This window comes from Lathyrus oleraceus, chromosome 5 (genome assembly GCF_024323335.1).
Source record: "Lathyrus oleraceus cultivar Zhongwan6 chromosome 5, CAAS_Psat_ZW6_1.0, whole genome shotgun sequence".
NCBI classification, from domain to species: domain Eukaryota; kingdom Viridiplantae; phylum Streptophyta; class Magnoliopsida; order Fabales; family Fabaceae; genus Lathyrus; species Lathyrus oleraceus.
This window is the reverse complement of record NC_066583.1, coordinates 308,269,936-308,279,529: the sequence shown is the minus strand read 5'-3', so window position 1 is coordinate 308,279,529 and position 9,594 is coordinate 308,269,936. Positions and strand designations below refer to the sequence as shown.

The following is a 9,594-nucleotide window of genomic DNA, read 5'->3' as shown; positions in this document are numbered from 1 at the left end:
TACACCGCTACACCAGGGCATCTACTTTACTTGCTAGTTGTTTAATTTGTTCGCCAGTGTGTACGTTCTGGTTTAAGAAATCTTTATTGGTTTGCTGTTGAGAAGCTATAAAATTTTCCATCATGATTTCCAAGTTGGATTTCCTAGGGGCGTTATTGTTAGGTGTAGATGGGATCGGCTTCTGATATCCCGGAGGTATAGCTGGGGCTTGGTTTGGAGATTGTCCAGGTACGTATAAAGCATTATTACTCTTATATGAAAAATTGGGATGATTCTTCCAATTTGAGTTATAGGTGTGCGAGTAGGGGCTTCCTTGAGCATAGTTTACTTGCTCCGCTTGGATTCCTGTTAGGAGTTGACAATCTGCAGGAGTGTGACCTTGGATTCCACAGACTTCGCAATTCTGAGTTATGGCAACCACGGTGGCTGGAGGTGATACATTTAAACTTTCAATTTTCTGGACCAGAGCATCCACTTTTGCATTAACATGATCAAGGTTACTTATCTCGTACATGCCAGTTTTCGTTTGAGGTTTTTCTACCATTGTTCGTTCGCTTCCCCACTGATAGTGGTTTTGAGCCATGCTTTCGATAAGTTGGTAAGCATCAGCATAAGGTTTGTTCATTAGTGCACCACCTGCGGCGGCGTCTATTGTTAACCTCGTGTTGTACAGGAGACCATTATAGAAGGTATGGATTACTAACCAATCCTCTAAACCATGGTGTGGACAAAGTCTCATCATGTCTTTGTATCTTTCCCATGCTTCGAAGAGAGACTCGTTATCTTTCTATTTAAATCCATTTATCTGGGCTCTTAACATAGCTGTTTTGCTCGGCGGAAAATATCGGGCAAGAAAAACTTTCTTCAACTCGTTCCATGTGGTGACTGAGTTGGAAGGAAGAGATTGAAGCCATCTTCTAGCGCTATCTCTTAACGAGAAAGGAAAAACACGAAGTCGAATTGCCTCTGAAGTGACACCATTAGCTTTAACAGTATCGGCGTATTGGACAAATACGGATAAATGAAGGTTTGGATCCTCGGTAGGATTTCCAGAGAATTGGTTCTGTTGCACTGCCTGCAACAGTGAAGGTTTAAGTTCAAAGTTGTTTGCTTCGATTGCAGGTGGAGCAATACTCGAATGCGGCTCATCTTGTGATGGAGCGGCGTAATCTCGAAGAGCACGAGCTGGTTCTGCCATCTCGGGTATCGAAGGGAAAATATTTTTGAAATCAGGAAGTTCAACAGGAGGGAGATTGTTTGCAGCACGATATTCCCGAATTCGGCGTAAGACTCGGAGATATAGTTCGATATCGTTGATTCGTAAGTAGAACGGCTCGCCTTGTGAGCGAGTGTGTGGCATACAAATCAACGAAAGAAAGAAAAGAAAAAGAAAAGCCTTAGTCTCTACAGCGTAACAGAAGAGTTACGATATCGACTAAATAAAAGTCCCCGGCAACGGCGCCAAAAACTTGATCGCGACTTTATGAGTCGAATTTGGGGTACAAACTGCAAGTGCACAATTCTATCGCGTAGTTTTAAAAGATATCGATCCCACAGGGACTTATGAATCGATATACCGTTATCTAAGGTTACTTCGTAAAGCTAAGGCAGGTAATACTTTGATTGTTTGGGGGAAAAGCTAAAACTAAAATAAGATCTAAAATAAATATCTAATAAGCGGATATCGGTATGTAGTTCGTCGTAATTAGGGAATCAATTCTTCGTTGGTTTCTTGGTTTTTTAAAATAAATCTTTTCCGTTGACACTATTGATTAAAAGTCTTATCTCAAACTCTCGCTCTGTTGAATAAACTATGATTTTATATTAACGTAGCTGTCACTTATAGTTAAGTCAAAAACCACTTTTTGAAAACAATAGAATCCGTAGAAACTCTTTTTAAGAAAACACTAATCGTTTAAACACCCTTATCTCAAACTCTCGCTCTGTTGACTTAGGTTATATAATTAAATTCAAATGCTTAACTCTCGTCCTCACATTCAACCTTTAAAAATACTTTTTGAAAAAGATTAGAATTTAATTAACTCTAAAAATTGCTCTCGCCCTGATCTAGAATTAATGTCCAATTAACACTGTCCAGTCAAAACCTCAAACTCTCGCTCTATTGATTTTAACTTCTTTATGTCTTTTACTTTCGTACAAAAACCTTGTTATTAAACCTGTAAATTGAGACCGTAAAAAGAGTGATTTTAATTTTAAACTTAATTAAACCAATTTGGTTTTGATTTCTTCATTCCGCTTACTTTACAGACCGATACCTAAATAAATTAGCCAGACATGCTAAACAGACTTAAATAATTATCATGCATAAACAGATTCATCTCAAGCAAATAATATAAATAAACAGTAAAGCAGGGCATATATAAATTCAAACAATAATTAAAGAACCTGAGAAATTAAATAGCAGTCTTGAACACTCCACCACAGGCCGGTTGGATTTGTTCTTGAATTCTTCTATCAAATAGAAAAATAAAAGCGAAGGAATAAAAAAACTAGATTCTAACGTAAGGTTAGATCCGGTGAAAGGTACACAATAGTTTCCGGTGTAGAAACTATTGTGCGAAAAAGAATTAACTAAGTGCTGAAAAAGAAAATAGAAATTGCAAAGGAAACAATATAAAAATCGTAAAAGTAATGCTGTAAAAAATGTGCTTGTACTGCTGGAAGAGAAAAATTACGAAAAAGAGAAAGCGACGAAGAAGCGTGGAACCTCTAGGGTTCTCCGTAAGGTTACTATTTATATTGGTCACTTGTTGTAACTGTTTCCAAAGGTATTCCGCGTCAAATGTCTTCAACGTGGAAAATGGTTAGGCGTGCAAATAGCTTCAACATGGTCTGTTACGTTCCTTGTGCCTCAAATATAGGGGAATGGTGTGACGTCCGTCACACCATGTGTGACGCTCGTCACACAAGTGTGTAAAGCGTGACGCTCGTCACAGCCTTTGTGACGCTCGTCACAGGCACAGCGCCTGTGCTTTTTGGGCTGGGCTTTGGCTTTTGATATTTGCTTCTTTTCATTCCTTTTTGCACCTCCTTTTCTTCCTTTTTTACTTGTGCTTCAAATAAACCACCTGAGATAAATAGAAAGAAAATATCGCGTAATATCAAATAAAATGAAATAAACTAAAGTAAATAATAATATAATTTAATTAAATTGAGTCCTAGAATGTGATACTATTTCATGTTATCACGTCACACATGGTGTGTAAAGCGTGATGCTCGTCACAGCCTTTGTGACGCTCGTCACAGGCACAACGCCTGTGCTTTTTGGGCTGGGCTTTGGCTTTTGATATTTGCTTCTTTTCATTCCTTTTTGCACCTCCTTTTCTTCCTTTTTTACTTGTGCTTCAAATAAACCACCTGAGATAAATAGAAAGAAAATATCGCGTAATATCAAATAAAATGAAATAAACTGAAGTAAATAATAATATAATTTAATTAAATTGAGTCCTAGAATGTGATACTATTTCATGTTATCATAATGCATGTTATAGATTTGGTATAATGAACCAAACTCCTAAAACATACCACACACTAAAAGAAAAGATTAAGAGAGATGGACCTATCTCATCCATACTTGTATTAGTTCATTTAACACAAGGTCATTGATGAAGCAATTAGTGTTAGGATATTTGAGATTTCATTGGTTAATGAAATAAATGCGAAAGAATAGGGATGAAGATGAAGGGAGAGGGGAATGAGAGAAACACAAATTGGTCATGGGAAGAATTTATCAAATTAAAATCATTTATTCATTTTGGGAGATGAAATGTACATTTCATCAATCCCCTAAATCCAATTATTTTAATCCAACAAAAGTCAAATCAACCTTGACCAAGACCCAAGCAAATAGTCAAACATCACAAATACATAAAAATGGCTCAACATAACTTTTACATAATTAATCAATAAAAAATCAATTTAAAAAGGAATTAAAATACAAATTAGTTTGGTCAAAACCTAAAACCTCTTCAAAACACCAAATAAATGGTCAAGATATTTATCTTAGGTCAAACAAGGTCAAAGGACGTTGGACAAAAAAATTCATCATTTTTGAAAAGTCCGAAGAATTTTTAAACAATTAAAAATATGCATAAAAAAATTAATTCCAAAAAATGATTTTAATTCAGAAAATAGAAGAGAAAAATATTTAAGGATTTTTGGTAGAAGTCTCATATTTTTTGGATTAAAAATGAAATTATTTTGAATTAATAAAAATAAAGCGATTAAATGAAAATTCAGAAAATACCAAAAAAACAAGGACCATCAAATCTCCCTCATTACATAAGGTGGCAGATCTGATGGCCAAGCACGTATCATCCACCCTAGTCCACATTCAACGCGGACGTACGAGTCGTAATTCAAACCAAAGGCTGAGATTAGATCCCTGGACCAAGATCAGGTGGATGAGGTGAAGCCAACTCACCACCGGAGCCCTAACTCCGGTCATCTTCTCCAATGATGACCACCACACTGGTACAACCTCAACTCCATGAAAAATGAAAAACAAGGACACTATTTTGAAAAGAAAATGCTCAGGAGCTTGAATCTAGCCCAAATTTTCTCCAATTCCAAGTATATAGAAAGATACAGGGATTTTAATTTTGAGGATCATGAACTGAGTTGCTTCGATTTGACCTCAAAGCAACTCAATCTTCTTGCCTACATTGGCAGGACTTAGCCAACCCAAAATCACAAAGAATAGTGGAGAATTGATGGAGAATCAAAGAGATGAAAATTCTGAAAAATTACCTTTGAGGGAGCTTCAACCTTGCCTGATCTTGATCCCAATTGTGCTTGGGTTGGTTTCAGAAGCTTGTAGGAAGTGATTAAGATCAGAAAATGGCCTGGACTCTTGAAGTTTCAATCTCAAAGCAGAATGAAATTTGAAGCTCGGTTTTCAAATGAAAACCTTCAAGATTATCATTTAATGGTGAGGGTTTGGATTGTAGAATCAAATATTGGGCATGAGGTCCTCAATTCTGAGCATGAAGGGTTGTATTTATAGCCAATGTGATTCATTTTCACACACTTAGCAATTTTCATTGCATGCTTGCATGGGCATGTGATAGGCCCATCAAGTGATGCTATCAGGTCCAAAAATGCTTGTTAATCATGTTGAAATCATGTCATATGGCCATGCATTTGAGTTTGAAATGTGAACATGAAAATCATCCAATTGGTCCCTTCGAAAGAACCAATGCGCAATTCCTTCATTCTTTGGCCATATGAGGGGATTATAGACTTTTTGGAAAGGTGAGATCAAAGGGAACAAGTTTCATGTTTAACAAATTCCTATTTGAAGCTTGGATCATGATGAATTTGGAGGTGGAAGTTTGGGAAATCAAACATATTTGAAAATTTTCGAAGTACCAAGCCAAATGTTCACTTCTTCCACCTTGAATAACTTTTTCTATGTACTTCAAATGGAAACAGTTCCTTCATAAAAGTTGTAGATATTTAAAAACTATTAAATTTGGGAACAAATTAGACCACATTTGGATTTGTCATGAAGGAGTTATGCATTTTAGAAGTTGAGGAAAATCATTTGTTCAATGGTAATGGCCCAAAATGACCTGTAATGTTTCCTCTTGGCACATGCATTTGAATGTTGAATTTGAAATTATTCTAAACATAAAAGTTGAAAAGGACATCTTGAATTTAATCATTGAACTTGAATGGATTTCATCTAATAAAAATTTAGCAAGTTATGATCCTTGGAAGTTGACCTCCTAACTAGGTTTCAGACAAAATGACTTATAATCTTTCACCATAAAAAATGTCTTTCCAAGCAAAACTAGCTCTTTACTTCAACATGAAAGTTGTTTGGAATGTCATAAGGAGTAACTTTGATATTGTAATCAGTTTCATATGTCAAAAAGTGTAGGATATAGGCTCTAGGGAACCCCAATTTTGACCAATTGACTTTCTCTGGTCAACCTCCATGAACCATCTTTCGAACTTGACATTCTCTTGATATTTGGGACTCATGGAGGATCATATATGTGTAGGATGATGTATAATTAAGTATCCCTTGAAATATTTGATCAAATGATGAAGAAACTTGCTGAGGAAGTCACACAAGATACCCAAAAGAATTAGGGCTTCCAAGGCAAACAAGCTTCAAACTCTTGATGAATTCTTGATCAAAATGATATGTGAAGACTATGGGGATCCATACATGATTTATAGGGACAATTTAAACCATATCTTGATTGATATCCTTGCATTGAGGGTCTTAAACCCTAGATATGAGCTGGATGTAGCATGGGTGATCACACACTACCTACAAAAGCAACAAACTATACATTGACATATTTTTGGCATTTTGGTTAGTAAATAATGAAAAACAAAGTATGATAAAATCAAAATGTGCTTGGTGATCTCTCCCAATGAAAACCCACTGAATGAGGGGTAAGAAGGATGCCAAGGTGTGATCTCTAAGCTAATGCATATGATGAGATATCATGAGGGATCTTAGGGTCATAATTGGGGTCTTACAGTACATGCCCATGAAAGCATGCATGAGAGCATTGCTATTTTTGGATTTTTGATGGAAGTGTGTGAAAAGAAATCCTCATGCTATAAATATAAGTGCCTTGAGATCAGAAATAGACTCACCTTCTCCATGCCTCGGCCTGCTTCTTCCCCAAATCTCCATTAAAGAATAATCTTGAAGATTTCTTTAGAAATCGAGTTTTAATTTCACTTCTGTTATGAAGTTGAAACTCCAAGAGTCCAAGCCATTTGAGAACTCATTTCATCTCCTACAAGTTGGTAGAAGCAAACCCGAGAAAATAGAGATTGAGATCAAGCCTCCTTACTGCAAACAAAAGGTGAATTTTGTGAAACTTTCTCTCTTCGATTCTCTCTCAATTCTCCATCATTTCAAATAATTTTTGGTTTGCTAAAGTTCTACCAATGTAGGCAACAAGATTGAGTTGCTTTGAGGTCAAATCGAAGTAACTTAGATCACACACCTCAAATTTCAAATTCATGTATCTTTCAATATACTTGGAATTGGGAGAAATTGAGGTCAGATTTGGACTCCTAAGCATTTTTCCTTTAAATTAGTGTATTCATTTTCCATACTTTTGGAGGTTGGTGGTGGACAAGTCCGGTGAGGCCCACCGGAGAAGAAGACCAAAGCTAGGGCTCTGGTGGTGTGTTGGGACCCTTCCAACCGTTTGATTATGTTTGTACGTTTTAATCATATCCATTAGTTCAGATTACCATGTGTGTGGCGCGTTTGACTTGGTGTATCGTGTTCAGCGCGCACGTGGCCATGAGATCTACCACCTCAATTAAAGAGGAAGATCTGATGGCCCTTGTTTTTTCTATTTTCTTTTTATTTTCTGAATTTTATTTTAATCCTTTTATTTTGATTAATTCATAATAAATTCATTTTTAATCCAAAAAATATGGGACTTTCACCAAAAATCCTTAAATATTTTCCCTTTCCATATTTTGAATTAAAATCATTTTTTGGATTAATTTTGATATTTTTTGTGATTTAATTTATTTTTGACTTGTTTTTAATTATTTTAAAATACTTCTGACTTTCCAAAAAATATGAATTTTTTTTGCTAAGGTCCTTTTACCTTGTTTGACCTAGGATAAATCCCTTGGCCATTTATTTGGTGATTTGAAGAGATTTGAGGTTTTGTCCATTTAAAAATGCCTTTTAATTCAATTTAAAATTAATTTTTAATTGTTAAATTATTTTAAAAATATTGTTGAGCCATTTAATTGACCTTGTGATGTTTGACTTTCTGTTTGGCCTTTGTCATGGTTGATTTGATTTTTATTTGACCAATACTATTGGATTTAGGAGGTTGATGAAATGTACATTTCATCCCTCAAGTTGAATGGATAATATTGATCAAATGAATTTCCTCCTGTGATCAATTTGTGTTTCTGTTTCCCCTCCCCTCTTCATCTTCATCCCTATTATTTCTCAATCCATCATTGACCAATGATTTCTCTAATGTCCAAATGCTAGTTGATTCATCAATGACCTTGTGTCAGATGAATCAACATGAGTTGTGTATCGGTAAATTCATGACCGTTAAGCTATGGATAAACTTAACATCAATAAAACCAGAGTCGCCACCACGCTTTTATTGTTTCCAAAGGAAAAGGGAAAAGTACGAACAAAACCCAAAGATAAGAAGTTTTCAAATCAAAACTAATAAAATACTAGAGATTAGAGGTAAGGGGGTTGGTTACACAGAGGGAGGGTGTTAGCACCCACAGTGTCCTAGGTACTCATAGGGAGCCCTTCTTTATGTGTGTATGTGTGTTTGGTATAAAATATGTTTGAGAAAAATAGAGTGTGGGCATGAGAAAAGAATTCATTGATTATATTTTTTGTGTTGACAAGACGTTCAGGTTTGTGCCTATGTACCAACATAAAAATGAGGGATCAAAACCTCGTAGTTCGTGGTATTAATTTCAAAATGAGTGGATTGTTTTCAATCAAAAGTTAAGTTTAAAAGAGGCACAAAGGGCCCAAAGGTTTGAATGAGTGTTAGTTCTTTTTGTTTTTTGAAATTTTAAGTCCATATGATTATATTCATTTACAAGTTTTATTTAAGAAAAAAAGTTTAAAAATGTAATGGCGTAAGGCTAAAGTTTCTAATTTGCAATAAAGTCTATGTTTTGAAATCACAAGCAAAGAAAGTTTTTGAAATGGGGAAGATATTTTGAAATTTAAGAAGTGGGAGGAGATGAAGAGACTAATCTTAACCATAAAATTAAAAATTAAGAGTTGAAAAGATCTGACCAATGGGATGCAATCCAACGGACAAGAATGTCATATAGAAAACCCATTTTCCCTTTGGACTCATAAACAGCAAGCAATTAGCAATATGAAGAGCAAGGTGTCAAATAAAGATGGCCACATCCAAGCACATAAATCCATAGTTGACAGTCTTCTCTATCTTCTCATGTATCAGATGAAATACTTTATTTTTTGCTCAGAATAAGACATTAGGCATGAGATCAAAGTAACAGTTGCATCAAAACCCTGTAACAGATGAATTCATGTGGATCCCAATACTTGTATCAAAGGAAAGCTCAAATCACAATAACTTGGTCTCAGAAATGTTGGCATTGGCCAAGTCCCTTTGCATATGGAATGTTGCCTAATTCTAAGTCCAAAAGCTCAGATCAAATCCAACATTCCACACAAACATTTTTTTAGGGTTTTTGTTGTTTATTAAGTATTTTAAGGTCCTAAGACCAAATTAAATGCTATGTAAATGATAGATGAATGGTAAATGACTTGAATTTAAATTGCATAAAGTAAATTACTTGAAAATAAAAGAAATATTAATACAAATTAGTCAAATGTTAGTTGATTAATTGTTAGTGATGTTTTGCTTTTCAATTGATTAAGCCATTCTTTGGAGAACACTCAACCATCTATTCACAAGCATGGATCCTTGAGCCAAGACATCTTCCAAAGGAAGAAAAAAAAAGCCAAGTTTCCACACAATACCATGAAAGATGGGAGACTTATAATCTCACTTACTAGAATGCTATGCCTTTTAGAGTCAAATTTAGCTCTATGTT

At 35.2% G+C, this 9,594-nt stretch overlaps 1 non-coding gene across 1 annotated transcript; it reads left to right on the top strand.

Annotated features, from left to right (window-relative positions):
* Positions 1 to 713: 713 nt before the first annotated feature.
* LOC127088970 (small nucleolar RNA R71) lies at positions 714 to 820 on the top strand. Its single transcript, XR_007790756.1, has one exon. It is a non-coding gene; the product is annotated as a small nucleolar RNA R71 (small nucleolar RNA).
* Positions 821 to 9,594: the final 8,774 nt, after the last annotated feature.